Genomic DNA, 18349 nt, shown 5'->3' on the forward strand with positions numbered 1-18349 from the left:
AAATACACAACTTAAACACTAACCAAAGACTTCAGTGTACTTGATCAAAGCCAATTGCACAAGTCCAATCTTCTCCAACTATAGATAGACTTTGCTTTACGCTGGAAATTGGGATCAGAATTTCTGTCGCTAAGCAATGTGGTCATAAAGTGCGATGACACATAACCACATCACTTAGCGACGGCAATCCTGACAGTCCCTGTTGCTGTCATTTAGCAAGGAATGTGAGTCATTAAGCAAGGACCTCATGTGACTGCAACTTGCTGCCAGACTCCAACAAGCAGTCAATGGGAAGTTGGCAGGAAATCACAAATCCTTGAGCTTGAGTATAGCTGGAAGAGGGGTGTTGTGATGTGCCACAAGCATGACCAAGGGTGGGCAGGTGGCTGCTGTGGTGTGGTGCAATGCAGTCAAGTAGGGGATGCCTGCTGCAGAATGTGGAAGAGCATGCAGGTGGCAGATGCAGCATGAGCATAGCCAGATGGGGTGCTTTGTTGCAGTAAACAGGAAGGCATGCACTATGGATTGTAGGCACAATCTTTGAAGAAGGAGACCCCAGGAATTCATACTCCATAGCTGAGCTCCTTGGGAGAAAAAGCATCAGGAATGACTGTCAGGAGTAACTTGCAACCTTCTCTGCTGGCTTCCTCTGACTTTGCTTATGGGAAGGTTGCAAATAGCAACCATTTGACTACAGGATACTGCAACCATTGTAAATACAAGCTGGTTGCAAAGCATCTAGATCACAGCAGATAGTGCTGGGCAGCAGGAACATCAAGGACTGGTTTTTGGCACCATTTGTTCAACACCAGCGTAACTTTGAACATTTACTGAATGAGTGGTCATTAATAAATAAACTGCCAGTACCTTTAGATGTGTTGTACTTTTTATTATACAGGTTGTGTTAACTGGGAGTGATATCAATATATCTGAGAACATCTTGAGGACAATTAAATAATTATTTACTTGCAGAGGCATAATTCCGCCATTATGGTGTAATGCCAGTACGTTACACTCCAATCCTTTGGACTTGGTTAATTCATTCAGCTCAAACGAAAGTACTAAATATAATCGTAATGATTTTATATTCTAACATTTTGTATTGGTTTGGGGAGGGGGGGGCTCCTCTAGTTAAAATACAGCACTTTCTTTTTTTTAAGGCAGATTTTTTTTAAAGGGCAAAACACAAAGTCTTAATTTCTTATTCCTAGTTGTTGTGACCTACTTGTTAATATGCCATTAAAGGGCTATGAATGACCACATAATCAGACATTCTCCAGAATGATCTGTTCCCATCCTGGCTGTCCAATGTTGCCACTGTATTGTCACTGTAATTGAGTTCATCCCTATTTCTGCCAGTTGTCCCCTTTTTTGCCCTTTCATTCCAGTTTTCCTAGCAAAGTCTTTTCAAGGGAGCTGGCATCTTTGCAATATGTATCCAAAATATAATAATTTCTCCCTGATTATTTGTGCTTCAAATCTCTGGATTGCTTTGTTCTATGATAAATTTATTTGATGATTTGGCTATTCATAGTATTTTCAGAATGTCTAGCAAGAGACTTTAAAAACATGAGAACTCTTTCTAACCAGCTTCTTCAAGTTTGCTTCCCTAGAGTATCATAGGAAAAACTTCATAATTCTGATCCATGTAGATATAGAAACATCCTAGCATCTGAATATCTCTTCCATTGCATTCACTGCTATTCTACTAAGTGTTATAGATAGTCCTTGAGGTACAACAAGCTGTTTAATGACTGTTATGAAAGGGGTTCAAAATATGACCAACAAAAAATTTCTGCATTCATGTGTCCTGGATTCAGTAACTCCTGAAGCGGCAGCCATTTTTAATCTTTTGACCTTCCTTTAGTACATCAAAGTCACCTGTGGTTATGACAGGCAATTTCTGAGATCCATATTTTTTTTTCCCCTGGGAACTTTGAGATCTGTGCATTTTTCTTTTCTCCTCATTGCTGCCATATGGAGAATTAGAGGAATGAATCTTATTGCTATCCTTGATGCTTCTTTCATTACTGTTGCCTTGAGGACTGGAGTATTGTAGTTGCCTTACAGTACTAAGTACTTTACCATTTTCTTTTCATTATATTGGATTTGTAAGTATTTTACGAACTACTGTACTTGTTTGTAAATACTTTACAAATTACTATGCTTGTTTGTAAAGGGTTTTTTTCCCATTACAATTGCTCGCAGACAGGAGTGAGATTCAGCTGGTTTGGACCAGTTTGGCCGAACCGGTAGTTCTGGTGAGCATTTGGCCCTGCCCACCTGTCCCTGAATTTTCCTGTCCTATATTTCCCTGTTTTTTAGCTCAAACAATTCGCACAGCACAGCGGATTTAAGTTTCGAAGCTTAAAAAGGTCATTTTTTAAATATTGCTTGCGCATGCGAAGCGTGCACTCACCAAACCAGTGTTAAACAAGTTGCATCTTACCACTGGTTACAGAAATATTAGCTAGCATCTATAGAAAGCAGATTCAGTACTGTAGAGTTCCTTTGCATTCTGTTGTACTGTGTATGTCGCTTTTGCTTTGAAAATTAGTGTGTGCTACTGTAAACTGCTTGTAGAACAGCTGATTGGTGGACAGAGTGGTTCCCTCTGAAGGCTCAGCAGTGGGACTCTGCAAATTCACCCCTGCATACCCCAATTTAAATGGGCACCTGCCTGGAGGCACTGTGGTTCAGAGGCAGAGGGCTGCCTCCACTTGCCAGAACAGCTGATGGCTGCATGACAGCACACTCCAGAGGCTCAACAGACAGTCCTGAAAATACACGAGCCTTTCAGTTCATTTAGCAATCACGGAGGTCATTTAATGAACTGAAGCAAACAGCAAGCCTAATCTTTGTTCACTTAAACAACCGGTTGATTTGCTTAATAAGCAAGCTAAAAAATACTGTAAAGATGAGTTCAACTCATTTAATGACAGTTTTGAATTATGACTCTACTGGACAAGGACCATTTGTGTGTATCTTGACAACGATCTATAGTGTATAGCATAATTCTTGACTGCTGCTTCCTTGACTTTTGATTGTCAATACTAAAAGGGAGAATTCATCCACTGCTATTATACCTTGGCTTTGAAGAAAATAAGCTGACTAAACATTTTTCAAAATTTAAACACATGACAGTAATCCATATTGGATTTAACAAAAATGTGTGAAGAAGATTGACTCAGCAGTGCCACTCCAGATGCTAATGATATCTAAGTACTTTATGAGAAAATTGACTCCAGAAGCATTTCCCAATGGAAAACCTGATTTTTTGAGGCACACACAGATCAGGCCAAAAATCTAATTCTAAACCAGTTTCCTATAAATAATAATCCATCTATGTTGCCTGGGATAAAAGCTCAGTTTTTTCATCCAGTCCTAATAGAAAAATAGAGCATTATTTCTAGCTTTTTGTTTTTTTATAATTTATTACAGTTTGATTTATTTCTTCTCTGAAAATGTCAAACATTCAATTAGATATAATTGAATTATTTAAGAAAGTATTTATTAATTTTAATAATTAGGAAACTTGATTTTGTCTAATTTAAATAAAATTTTACATCAAAAGGATTTCTTTATACATTGATTGTTTCCCATTTCAGTAACTTTTTGCATGACTTCAATGAGTTTCCTTCAATGTGAAATAAACAGGAAAGGTATTTCTCAAATAGAAAACCAGTTTATTGTAGTGATTAAGACCCCAAACCAGAGAAACCAGAGACTGGAATTCTAATTCCAGTTTTAGGTAGGAAGCCAGCTGGATGACCTTGGGCCAGCCTCTCTCTTCTCTGCCCTAGGAAGGAGGCAATAGCAAAGCACTTCTAAAATCTTGGGGGGGAGGGCGGCGACTGGAGGGACTTGTCCAAGCAGTCAGTAGGAGTTGACACTGATTATCTATTTTATGCATGGACATGCACAGTGGCAAACATACACAGCATCTACATTATCAATATAAGAATAGTCACATTAATACTAAAAATAAGATGAGAAGCCCAGCCAACATTCCATCTGCTGTCATGAATTATGTTTAAGAAATCATATGTAATATAGACATTTTTGTCTGCATATCATAAAGCCCTGACATATCCAAGCTTTCATTAAAAAAGGCCTTGGGATGTGACTTGAATAACAATGTGTCTCATCTAATTAGTATTTTCAGTTCAGCATATTCAGTTTGAGACGTATTGCTGTTTGCACATAGTAATTTAGGTAAACAGATCCCTTCCACAGCTGCATCAATTAACACTGCTAATCAAAACTGAATTCAGGTAATTAGGCACATTTATGCAAAAAGTCTGCAATTTGGGGAGAAAAGCTAGATTCTATAGTAATAATTCACTAAGCAGGAATCTCTTTTTTTCAAATAAGATGTAAAACAAAGGTAATTTAGTCAAAATGTAAACGAACTGCAGATTCAGAAAAAGTATATAAATTATATATTAACAATTACCTGGCCTCTATTTTCAGAAACTTTATGAATTTTAATATAATTATTTGCAGTATTATGAGATTCACATAAGAACAAATATGTTCTTATGAGCAAGAAGAAAATTTAAGGTTTATGTACCTATATCAGGGGTGTCAAAGGCTCACGGGCCGAATCCAGTTCGCGGGATGCTTAAATCTGGCCCATGGGACTGCCCTGAAAACAGCGAAGGACCAGCCCACAGTGACTCTGCCACCTGCGGACCTCACTGGCAGAGTGCTAGCAAAACAAACTACTAGCAAAAGCGGATCTCCACAGCCCCACCCAGGCCCCCACAGGTGTCCCTGATACGAGTGATGTCGAGCTGGCCACATCTACCTTAGCCACGCCCATCCTGAGGTCAAACACAGCCCTGATGCAGCCCTCAATAAAATCGAGTTTGACAACCCTGACCTACATTAAGTAAAATGTATCCATTTTTTTCAATTCAAGCAGGAAGAGTGTGTTGTGAATTTTGACTGGTGTGATCTAGGAAGAGATACTTCTTTGTCACTGTCCTGACACTCCTAAGGTAAGATGGACCCTCTATTCCTCTGGCTTTCTGAAAGAGTGTGGCTCTGCTAACTGGCAGAGGGATCTCAGAATGGCAAGATATATTGTGGCAAGATTTTTAGTACCAAGAAAAACATTCAAGATTAATGTAATTACAATAAATAAATATTGATCTGCACTTTGTTGATAAACTTTGATCCACTCCATTCAATTGTTCTGAACACATCTGCAGAAGAATATTTAATATTCATGTATTTATTAAGTTTATATCCTCATTCATAAGTTCAAGGTGGTAAACCTGATGTTCTTTTCTCCATTTCTCGCCACAACCCTGATGGATGGGTTAGATTAATAGTGAATCAGGGCTTAGGATATGTTTGCCCTCATACACCAAAACTATTTCTCCCGCAATCCCAGCCCAATACCTTAACAACTACACCACTATGTATTTGTTATTTATATTTTTCCTTTAATCAAAATTTATGCGTTCCCATGCATTAAAAAAGAGAGCAATTATTCAAAATCTGGAAGGAAATAAAAATCAACCAGTTTTGGAGGACTCTCAGAAGAAAATTGGGTAAATACACAAAGAGCAACAGAGTAGTCAGAGACAAAGCAGTCGTGAAATAAAATAATCACTGTGCTTATGATCTCACTTCATTTTCCTTTGCTTTATAGACTTGCAAAGGTAAGGATTGCTTTGTCATCGTCATAATTGCAAATTGTTGCTAAATGAGGCAGTCGCTAAATAAGGACTACCTGCAATAAAAAGGAAAGTACTGTAGAAGTATAGTGATAGCTTTCCTCTTAGCTCAACTACATGGAAGCTTATTATAAGTCCTTTTAGGCAAACCAGATCAAGAAATCAACTCTTCAGAAAGGTTAAAACCATTTTTATCTATTTTATCGTCTACTTTTTGGCAATAATAACCGAGGCTCCATTGTGATTTACTTCCACTCCTTTCTTATACGCCAGTGAATCAAAGGGATATTTACCTGAGCTGCTTCCAAATATTATTTGTCATGATTTAAAAAATGTTTTGTCCTCTTTATCTAAGAAACAAATTCTTGCTTCATCAATCAAATTGATCTTCCTTAGGCTCTACACTTGTATTGAGTGTATGTATATACACTCCAAATGCTACTGAGCCTAAATAGCATTTCAGTCATGATACCTCAGATAAAGTCACTTCAGAAACAGAGATATGGACAATTGTAAAAATTGAAGACAAGAAAAAAGATTAGATACCTTAATAAATACTATGATTGAAGCAGTAGTGGGATTCAAATATTTTTACTACCAGTTCTGTGCCCGTGGCTTAGTGGGTGTGGTTGCCTTGGTGGGCATCGAAGGGGAAGGATGCTGTAAAATCTCCATTCCCTCCCGATTATCTGGGACTCGGGAGACAGAGAATAGATGGGGGCGGGGACAGTTGTAAGTGGTATTTACCAGTTCTCCGAACTATTCAAAATTTCCGCTATCGGTTCTCCAGAACTACTCAGAACCTGCTGAATACCACCTCTGGATTGAAGCCATCCACATAAATTTATAAACGTTCAAAGAAAAGCCTGATTTAACTGTTGTCTCTTGAATCCAAGGTTTGGAAGCTGTTGAACATCTTACCTCAGTCTCTTATTACAAAATACCCATTTACAGCACAATACTGACCTCATCTTTCAAACAGTAGTTTCAGCAACCATTGTCAACTAGCCAATTTGTCACCTGGCCTTCTTTAAATATATTCATTAACACTATAAGGCAGGGGTGTCAAACTCACAGCCTCAAGGTGGCGTCACGTGATGTATCGGGACTTTTTTCCATTTTGCTAAACCAGGTGTTAGCGTGGCCAGTACGTAACTCATCCGGCCCACAGACTGGGAGTTCAACAGCCCTGCCATAAGGGATAATTAATGACCCTTAGGCTTCATCTTTATTATAAAAATGCTAAGTATATTATAAAATGCTAGGTAGTTCATAATTCCTGCTGATAAGATCTATTTTATTTATTCCTTTATTATTATCCCACCTCCCTCCAGGAAGCTCGGAGTAAGGTGCATTAGTTTCTGCTTTGCCACAAATAACAAAATACATTTTCTCACCCCAGACAAAATAAACATTTTTCCTGAGACTCCAGAAAAATCACTAAGCAAAATAACCCACTAGAATGAGTATTTGAACATTGCCTCTATGTTTTTTCTTCATTCTTGTCATATTTTCTACGTGTTAGAGATGGCATACTTATTACGTTACTTTGTTTTATTATTGTCATGATATAAACCAATGAGGGTACAAAATAAAGCAAATAAGCATGTTTATTTATTCCAATTCTTTATAGAGATCATCTCACAGCAGTGATTTTGGTCAGCATACATAGGTTACCATCAGAGCAACAGTATATAACCCATTCTGCCATGATTAAAACCATTCCAAAAACCAAAAAATTATCATCAGCAGAATTTCCAACCCAAATGTCCAGGAGAACAGGGAGAAATGCTAACAAGATTGGGACCATCCACATGTCTGGGAAGGATGCTGTTCACAGGGTGAGTGCAGCCATGGAGAAGGCATGGTTTGAAGGCATAGTCTGATATGCATCTTTAATTATTCCACTTTTATTGATATAAGTATAAACTAGACTAACTGTTGGGTAGGTCAGTGACATTTTACATAGGATGACATATTGCAATTGTAAGTCTTTCTAGTTCTGCTATATCTTTGTGACAAGCTTGTAGTAATTCACTTATCTTTTCATCTCACAGAAAAGTAATGTCTGCAATGATGAAAAAGATTTTCATTCAGGAACATTTTGTATAGTATGTTGCTGGAAAAACAACACTCCCATCTATTATGGACATACAGTAGCTTGACTGCTTGGTATTAATGCCTCATAATGTAGGATTAACTCTGTTTAACCAAAATTGTAACTCAGGCATGGAATGCTGCTATTGAAAGTTTTCACATTTCTAGCCCCATCATAATAAGGGGTTAGTATAGGTGAAAATACATATAAGGACAGAATTATCTTCAGCCTTTTGTGCACAAGATTTTACAGTATTTACATATGGTATTATAATATTTATCTAACAAAAGCAGTGAACTTTTTCCTGAAGATACCTAAACTTAAGTAGAGTGATTCAGATGTCAAAGCAGCTCACCAAAGTCATCTACTTATATCAAAATAAAAAGGCAACAAAACAGTACCAAAATATAAATATTTATGTTAAATTATATTATAATAAGAAAACCACTCTACTTAAGTGTAGCTTATTGGCTTATAATGATCAGCAGGCAAGGTAGAGTATAAAAGAGGAAGATACAAAGTGTCATCAGGGGAGTTAAAAAAAAACCATGGCACCACAATTTTCAATCATAGCCCCATAATTTTTTGTGTGTTGGCAGAAAGTGGGAGAACTTCAACTGCATGACTCTAGTGGTCATTTTGACTTTTTACACATATTTACGCCTACACCTTAGAAAGATAGAAAATAAGTTTAGCAAAGAAGGGATATCTACTCAAACTTCCGGCTAGTATATTTAGAAATAAAAACACTATTCAAACAACCTCTGATTTCAACTTTCTATTTTTATTCATTACAATAAAACTGTATGATTGCAATAAATGGAATTTTTAGCACATTGAATTATGTTCATGTATAATTAATCCAAAATTAAGGGAAAAAATGGGAGTAGGAACCTCTCAGTGAAAAATACCTTTGTCAGACTGTAGTCAGAATTCCACAGGGAAAATTCATGAAAAGTATATTGATTTTTTAAAGAACAAATGTTTAAAATCACTGCAGTAGTGTAACTATCCCGGGCAAATTCCTGTTCTTATAATAAATCAATATAAGCTTGAATTGATTTCTTTGTAAAACAGCATGTCATTTTTTTTCATTAGCTGCACATAATCTGTATTTATTATTCTCCTTTTACTTTTCAAATTCTTATTTATTTTCTTAAACTGTTCCTCTGAAAATTGTCAAGGAAATGTTTTGAGCACATTATCATTTATGCATTTAGTAATGATATATATGTGCTCAATATTCCTTTACAAATTGAATGGGCTGTTTTCTTTTCTGAATAACCAGCCATGATTTACATGCTAGAGAAACCTTAGATGTTTCATCCTCCCCTTAGATCTAGCATTGTCCTTTTTCATACTCTTTTTGTAAGTATAAAATTTGGCTGTCAGCAGTAACAGAATTATAGCTTTTTCAGAACAGCAAATATCTAAATAAATAAATTATATGTTTATTTAAATAAATGAAGCAATCTGACCAATCACATGAACCTTTGTCAACCAATCATGAATGTTCCAGAGCTGCATGAATTGCACAAAATATATAGCTCCCTCAAAATGCGGGGCAGCTTCTATATCTATAAAGTAGTAGAGTAAACATTCCTGCTTCAGATGAACTTGCTGTATGAAGGTAGAACTGAGTCGTGCAACAAAATAAAACAATTATTTAGACTCCATCTAAAAGTAGCAATTGGTTTGTTTGTTTACAAGGCTTTTCAGCCATGCCAGACAGTATTTATTTAAATTTAAATTAAATTAATTATTTAATTTAATTTAATTTATTATTTTATTTTATTATTTTATTTTATTTATTTGGAAAGCCTACGTCTATCCAAAATTAGACACTTAAAAAGTCAACACATTTTTAAGCACCTTTGGAATAAGATTTGAATGTCAGGCTAAATGATAATTCAAATATGGGATTACATATAAATATAGTCCTATGATATCATAACACATTATAGAATTTATGAAACAGCTAACAAACCTTTAGCATACTCTACTAGGGAATTATTCTTTTCAGGAAATAGCATTTTATGTTCATTTTGGTTCTTTTCTGTCATTCCTTTGAAATTGGCTAGGTCAGGAAACAGATTCCACAAAGACTATTGGAATTCTGTTTTATTACTGTAGAGTAAAATAATAGAATTTTGAAAGCCTGACGGTTCTCTCACATCTCTTATATAAAAAAGAATAAAGTAGGGAAATCTTGAGTTTCTTTCTCACCCTTCCTTCTCTTCCAGAGCTAGGAAGATATTTACATAATGTTTTCTCTGAATTACTCTATTCCTTTACAACATACAATTCTGTCAATGTAGAGATACACATTTCAGTGGTTCCAGTTGCATCTACAGGGAATAGAATGATTTGAACCCTTATTTGCTGTAATGTGGGGTGTCTACTACTCAATCATCTTTTCTACATTATGCAATATCTGTATATTTATTGACTTATATTTCAATTTTTATGGCTGTCCATCTCAAATTCATGATTCTGAATAGTTAACAGCAGTGAAAAGCACACCATAACATTAATACATAATTTGCATACATAATTTACATAACACATACATAATAAATAGGCAAGATGAAAACCAAAAAAAAAACCAGCAAATAAATCAGTACACGTGTTGCACTGGCTCTGTCACACATCTGGATCTCCAAGCTTGGTGACACAACCCTGTTTTAAAAGCCTTGTGGAAAGTCAGCAGGATTGGGGCTAATGGAATCTACAGGGGGTTATGCTCCAAAAGATGGCCATAAGAGAAAGACTTTTCCTAGATCTTGCCAAATGACATTGATAGATGGGACCTGTAGCATGGCTGTCTTAATGGACCTAATGGAACAGATAGACACAATCGGCCCTATGTCAGGAATTACCATTCCTTACCGCAATTACCAGCATGATGAACTAAACTCAGAAGTATACTGGCAACCAGTATATACCATCTCTGACTGGCCCTGCCCTCATCTATTCTCTGCCTCCCGAGTCCCAGCTGATCGAGAGGGAATGGGGATTGTGCAGTAATCTTCCCCTGGAGTGGGGTGGGAATGGAGATTTTACAATATCCTTCCCCTGCCACATCCACAAAGCCATGCCCACAAACCACACCATGCCCACCAAGTCACGCCCACAGAATTGGTAGTAAAATTTTTTGAATCCCACCACTGACTGGTATATTATGTGCTGATTGAAGAAAGCACATAACTAACTGCCTACTGTATTTTGTAACTGCTGCAGCTTTTAAAAGCACTTCAAGTGCAGCCCCAGGTAAAGCAGTCTGCAGTTTAGGAGATAATTAACACATGAGTAACTGTAAACCCAGCCTCCCACTCCAGGGACAGATGCAATTGGAGTATAATATGAAGCTGTGCAAAGGCCCTTCTGGCCATGATTGCTCCTCAAACAGGAGCCATGAGTCCAGACAACCTGAAAACTGCACTGTGTCAGCTTGATACTACAACTCCAGCTAGAAATAAAGATGGAAAATTCCTGGTGGCTCCCAATTTGCAGAGCTACTCAGTCTTGCTCAAGCTAAATTGAAACCTGTTCTTCCTATTCAAACTACCCCAGCCTCTATATACTAAACCTGCATACAATTATTTGAGTGATCAGGAACAGAAATTTAAAGTTAGATTCCATAAATATACTGAAATTGCTGTGAAACTCTGGCTTCCCAGCAATTTCAGTTTGGGTTAGATTCCATTTACATGATTAAATGACGATTAAATGAAAGATGTGTCCCTCAGGTAAGTTAATGGTAATATATTGGCCCTCAATTCATATTATTTTATTCTCTTTTTATATTTTTATATAAGCTATAATAGTACTTATATATCTCATTAGCATTTCCTTATTAACTTAATATTCATTTTTTTTCTTTCAGAAAGTCAAGGCAGATCTATACTGCTCTCTCCTTCTAATTTTCTCCTTAGCAGCAACTCTATAAAGCAGGTTGGGTTTTGATAGAGTAATTGGCTGAAAGTTACCCAGTGAGCTTCCATGGCTGATATTAGATTAGAATTTGGGTCTCCCCTGATGCCAAACCTTCAAAACCTTCAATGTTATGTCACATTGGCCTTCGGTCATAATATTTTAATCAAAATGTGATACTTTTAGGAAAAAGGTTATTAAAATGGAAAGTAAATAAACAATGTTATAAACTTTTATAAGTCAAATTATATAGTACAAATCCATATTCTGAAGACAGTATGCATGAGAGGATAAGAGAGGATAATCATGCTAGGATATGCAGGAAATTATCAAAGTGCAATAATACTTTCATACTAAATTAAGTACAGTATAACAACAGTTTTGAGTAGAATGGTATATATGGTTAAAACTGTTAGAGCATATACCCAAAGAAATGTATAATTTTCTAACATAGATGTAATTTCTCAAGATTTTTAAAATAAAAAGTGAACATTTGGGGAAAAACAACCAAAATTGAAAGAAGGTTATAAATTAATAATGGGTAAAAAAGGATATCAATGGTTTTACTCACGTTCACTCAGAAATAAGCTTGCAGAATTCAGTGAATTTTTATTCAAGAAAATAAGCACAAGCAATAGAGTTTAATTAACCAGGAACCTGATTATTTGGATTAATTGTAGAACCTATGCAATCTACACTTCCACAAGTCATTGGATTCAATTATGCTATTTTCCAGAGCAATTGTTTTCATCTCATGTTAAAATATGATGCTAATATAAACTTCAAAGTATGCATTTTTCTTACTTCAGTATCCTGAAATCTCTCCGCCCCCACCACCCCAATGCAATTTAATGGCTCTTACAGCAAGATACTTTCCTTGCTCTGTCATATTTCATGGAATCCTGTAAGAATATTTTTTTTTCTTCTGAGAGGGTATTTTAAGAGTGAGTGGAAGGGCTAGGTAGAAGATAGCTGCCACCTCAGGCTGTTTAACATTTACACGACAATACCAAGTATTTCTCTACCTTGGCAGTAGTTGGGAATTCAACTTTGATGAAAGAGAGAAATAAATTGGAAAGGGCAGAAGACTGCATATTTATTACCATTTTAATAGCATTCATATATTTAAAAGGATAGAAAGTATTCAGTATTCAGTCAACTAAGTAAGTATTCAGTGAAGTTAACACAGATATTAAAGTTGGCTCACAACTGCTCTGCTTAACCTTTAAAATAGGGATCTTTGTTTTGTAATATACATAAAGAGAAGAATTTTCTGTGTTTCATTAATGAGAAAATTAGTTGTACAGTTAAACTGGACAGGCCTATTTCATGGATCTATAAATTTCTCCCTTAGATATTTAGGATTTATTTTACAGACTGAACATTAATTTTCAGCTGAAGATAGAAGGTTTATAGACATTAAAGTTATTGTGATTTTATTATTTTCTTGTTTTTTTAAAAAAATAACAATCCTTGCACATGGAAAAATGAAGTTTCAATTAGCAGGTTTTTTTAAATCTAGCTGTCTTCTGGTTTGTTTCTTGTTTTCCATTCTAGGAGCTCTTACACTGCTTTTCTATCAATCCAAAAAAGGAACTTAGACTGTGGCTTCTTATAGTACTTAATATTTCACTCTATTACTGTATATAAAATGCTGTTTTGCTGTGAGCAAGAAAAGGTTTGTTCTGAAGTGATCCAATTCAACAAACTTTTTCTATAATTTTATTTAAAAACTTCCTCTTTGTGGACTTAATGCTGAATTTGTTATTCCAAATGACATACAGTAATTATCCCCCTTCCCTGGTTTGAGTTGTGAGCCGCCCTGAGTCCCCTTCGGGGGGGGGAAGGGCGGCATATAAATATAATAAACAAACAAATAAATATAATAATAAACAAACAATTAGTCAATAGAACTTTTCATTTCTTAGTTGTATACCAGATTTTTCTTTCAAAAAATAATAAAGAAGTAATCAAAGCACTTCTGAATTTAAAACTACAAGGAATAAAGTTGACTAATTCAGGAGTGATTCATCAGTAACACTGCAGCTTGTTGCACAGGTGGTAATTAGAGGTTTAGAGATTGTAAGAATGTATATACAAAGAGTATAAAGTAGTCTTGATTTTTTTTAAAAACTTGTTTTAGTTGAACTTGAAATAATTTTCAAGCATTTTACTATTTTGAAAAAGCATTAGAAAAATGTGAAATAATGATACAAAAAATACTGGGTTTTTTAAAAAGTGAAGTACAACCAAAACCTGATCAGTGAATTTTACACACAACATGATCACCTCTTTATATCTTTAACATCCATTTTACTTTAAATTGAAAACTAGGAAAGTGGGCATGAATTCATGTTTCAAGATGTTATAAAATCCATCTAAGAATCATTCCAAAGTTAATAAATAATGATAGTTTTGACTAATTTGATTAAACATCTGATAGGTAAATAGGTAACAAATCCAATATAATGTAGATTGAATGCAATGAAAATATTACAGATATTTCTGCAAAACAAATAAAGTTCATATAACTATTTTTATTAAAAATGTAAAGTGCTAAAGTATATTGTCAATGTCTCAAAACCTCAAAAATGTACCTCATACTCAGAATTGTATAAATATAATTAATATACAATTATTGGACCTCTTCCTAGCCTTTATATATAAATAACAAAAATCAATGTACACATATGCATATCAGAGAAATCTACATACACACACACACACACACACACACTTTTTTTAAAGTCCCTCTAAATTCAACAGTATTTCTTCATGTAAATATAAAACTACATTTTAAATTTGGAGATAGTTCTTTTTATGCTACATTCTGGTGTCATGTAACAGACTGATATTAAAACAGACTAAATTAAATATTTTAATTTTTAGGCTATCAATAACCAATAATACAAGAACACAGTCTAATAAGTAATACTCTTTATCTTACCTATTTTTTAATCATTTCAGCCACAGTTCTGAAATTTCTTTGCACGTAAATTTTCCCACTGAATTCTGGAAAGTAATTTTGGTGTTCAAAGTAACACAGCTCAGACTATGTCATAGTCCTTTGTATTATACTATCTTCTTACTGAAATAAATAATAAAAAATGGAAAATTAAAATATCTTTAAAAATTTGATCATACACATTTGTTTCTTGTGTTTGAAAATTATATTGAGCTCATTTCTTTAGAATTGGGTTTTAATTTCAAAAGCTTAATGAAAGATTCATCCAACTTTAATCACCAATAAAATTGCAGATTATGTCACCTGAGGAACATTTATTTCAATGCTGAATAGTACATTGCTAATCTGCTAATCTGTATATTAGCACATTCTGTATTAACATATTCCTAGATGTTATTACTTCCTCTGAAACTATTACAAGGAGTTCACTGCCATACACCCCCCAAAGAGTCCTCTTTAAAGTCAGGAACATTTGCTGTGACACTATTATTTATTATTTAAAACATTTCTATAGCCTCCCATCTTATATCGAACTCTGTACAGCTCCCTATCAGCAATTAAAATAGAATCAATAATAAAACAACATAGTACATAAGCATATTAAAATTATAAACACTAAAAAAACTGACACCAAAGTTAAACTTCCAACATACAGTCCTTCATAAAATACTATCACCGACCTCCCTTTTTAATATTCCCTTTATAATCCATACAGTTATTTGGTTTTCCAGCTGAGTTTTAACAACACACTAAATTTCAATTACATAAAATATTATGGGAGTGCTGATTAAAGTAACAATTTACTTATTGTAAATATTTACGTTTTTCCTTCTATTTGAAATTTGCATCACTAATCTGTTTTCCCTTATTCTATTTATACAATTCTTTGTTACAGGCAGAGCAAACTATTGATTTGTTTAAATCAAAGCCAAACAATAAAAATGTCAAGGGAGGTTAAAATTATTGTCTAATGATGATATGAAAGAATATTTCTGATGAGCAATTTTTTAAAAAGGCTGAGAAAAGGAAAACTGCTAGGCATCACTTTTAATTATTTTATTTATAAATTTGATTAAACAATGTAAAAATATCTAACTGTAGGATACATTTATAATTCAATGCTTTTACAATATTGAATGGGCTATTTATATATTCCATAGCAACTTCTATTTTTTGTTGTGAATAGCGTAAACACAATATAAAAAGGAATAATTTTCAGATGTATATTTGTTATGAGAACTATCTTCTATCACAGATTATTACATATTTAGTTAAACTGTATCCTCATAGAAACATGTTCATTAAACATATAATTTAATTCTAATAATAATAATTCACAATTATCAGCCAGCCAAATCAATATTTCTTTTTCCATGAGCTTCATTAAATCTAATCTGCAGGAAAATGTATAGGATTTAAATGTTTTCCTATTATTATTTTCCATGTGCTGTTCATAAGCCAGCTATTGTTTTCTTTGTCTTTTTTCTATAATTCCACATTCTTTATCTTTTTCTTTGTTATATGTGGCATAGACATACACATCACTGTAAATTTTTCCTGTCATATATTGGAATGGCAATATCACAGGTACTCCAGGGACAACCGTGTTAGCAAATAAAGCTTACAAAAAAAAAAAAAGCACACACACAAAAGCACACAGAGCAACAAAGAAGGAACACAGTGGAATATTTTCTTCTCTAGTAAAACATATAAAGATTTCAGATCAAGTAATGAGATGGCTGGATATTCCCTAAATGATCTGGGGAATTTAGAGTCAGGACTGTAAATCAGATATTGTTAGAAACTTCCATAACCATAGTCAAGTATCTAAATATATATATCAGAGGACATCCCTTATACTACAAATAGGCACCGACTATATTTTCATGTTTATTTTATATTACTGTTTTTGCATGACACTTTCTAAGAAAATGTGGCGGAAACCCTAGAGATTATGCTTGTAATTGGAGGGGGGTAGGAATAACCATGGCAACAATTACTACATTTGCAACTGTTTTTAAAAAATAATTTCACAACATAATTAACAATGGTAATTGTGCAGACAGTAAACATTAAGAAAGCATCAAATACTAATGGAGTTATATCAAATGACATCTTGAAAATGAAAACTAAAATCTGTCTCTATATGGACAATGCAGTTCAGAAACAAAGCACGTACCATTATCCATTCAGGTGCTCTACTTCTTATTCTGCCCACATAGTTCTGCAGCTCCATTAGTCCAAAAGTCGACTTTGCCCTGCTTCTGATCTTTATGGGTAACAACAGCATTATACTGTTGGCAATTTTTTTCGATTAAACTTCTCAGACACGGTAGCAACTTTGTTAATTATGATATTAGGCAGCTGGCGGGCACGATCAATCATCCACTATAAGAAAGCCAGACAACGAGACATCTAATCATTGCAACCAGAGCAGATAAATTTTGTTCCTTTCTTATACGTGTCAGAGATTCTATCCCTCCTGACCCCTGAACACTGCCATCGACTGTCAAATTTAGATTCAGCAAGCTCCCAGCTTTTCTTTATCCTTGCCTTAGATCTGAAAGTCCTGGTTATCAGGAAGACAAGCGTCACCAGCTGTCTCAGAGCAGGAAGGCAATCAGGTGAATAGTACTTATTATCTTTCATTGCTTGCTAAGGAATGACAAGATTGATTTGGGACCAAGAGCACATCCATATCTCAAAAACAGGCTTCAAGTTCAAACTATGATGCATATGTAAACCTCTACTGAGGGATTTCAAGGCTAACCTTATTAATAAAACACACTTAAAAATTAGAATGAGACAGAACCTCTTGAACAACTAGAGAATTCCCCTTTAAATTATGACACAAGCTGTTCCCATGTACAAAGTAGGTGTTCCAACTTCTATGGGGAGGTTGCATTTCACATATAAATTAATTGGACCCACAGAAGCAATAGGCTTCCATTAACATCTTCTCTGTAGGTACCCTTCTGTCTTAACTAGACTGATCGTCTGTGAATTCTTACGAATGCAACAGGCACTAAAATTCTTTCTGTAACATTCCTAAATGGATGTGATGTGTTAGGTAATATTTTATTTTTACTCCTGAAACTACAAAATATATTGCTTACTTCAAATAGAAAGGAAGGTAAATATTGTAAGGTTCTGAAGGAAAATTATCAAAGAAATTAAATATACATTCAGTAAACTAGAAGATAATTTTAAAATGTAGTTAAAATATAAAGAACCAGCCATAAAATGATTATACTAGGTTATGTTAAAATAACTAAAAACAAAAAACCTTGAATAAGCAGGATAATTCTACAATATAGTACAAATTTTTCTTTTTGCTAATTAATATTAGCAGTTGTTAGAGGTGTTATGAACAAAGCGACAATGTGAAGCTCCACTTTAACATGTCATTATTGCAACAATAATTCACATTTTCGAATCAAAATATTCCTCAGCACTATATTTTCTCTTAAATAATTGTAGGGTTATGAGACAACCCATTTGCTTCGAGTTGTCATAAAACTATTAAATTTATTGTACTATTCTTGAGAATAATTAGAAAATGGAACATGACTTAAAAAAGGAAGATAAAAGAAAGGAATTATTCAAGGAAGTTCTTATATTACAAAGTTGACTAATGATGACATAGCATACAAGTACAAAATAGCT

The 18349-nt window shown here is 34.4% G+C and overlaps 1 long non-coding RNA gene across 3 annotated transcripts in view; it reads right to left on the reverse strand.

The window, feature by feature from the left end:
* The window catches only part of LOC106537419 (uncharacterized), a 92790-nt gene that overhangs the window by 21658 nt on the left and 52783 nt on the right, over window positions 1–18349 (reverse strand). The window contains exons 5-6 of one of the 3 annotated variants that reach the window (XR_015697734.1): window positions 16863–17071; window positions 14666–14806 (exon numbers count right to left, since the gene is read on the reverse strand). The exons of 1 other annotated variant lie outside the window; for it this stretch is intronic. This is a non-coding gene — a long non-coding RNA (uncharacterized LOC106537419). The remainder of the gene's footprint in view (window positions 1–14665; window positions 14807–16862; window positions 17072–18349) is intronic. One more of the 3 variants, XR_015697735.1, reaches the window with a different exon arrangement.

Source organism: Thamnophis sirtalis, unplaced genomic scaffold (genome assembly GCF_051295495.1).
Source record: "Thamnophis sirtalis isolate CommonGarterSnake01/CBP01778 unplaced genomic scaffold, rThaSir2_p1.2 scaffold_9, whole genome shotgun sequence".
Lineage (NCBI taxonomy): Eukaryota > Metazoa > Chordata > Lepidosauria > Squamata > Natricidae > Thamnophis > Thamnophis sirtalis.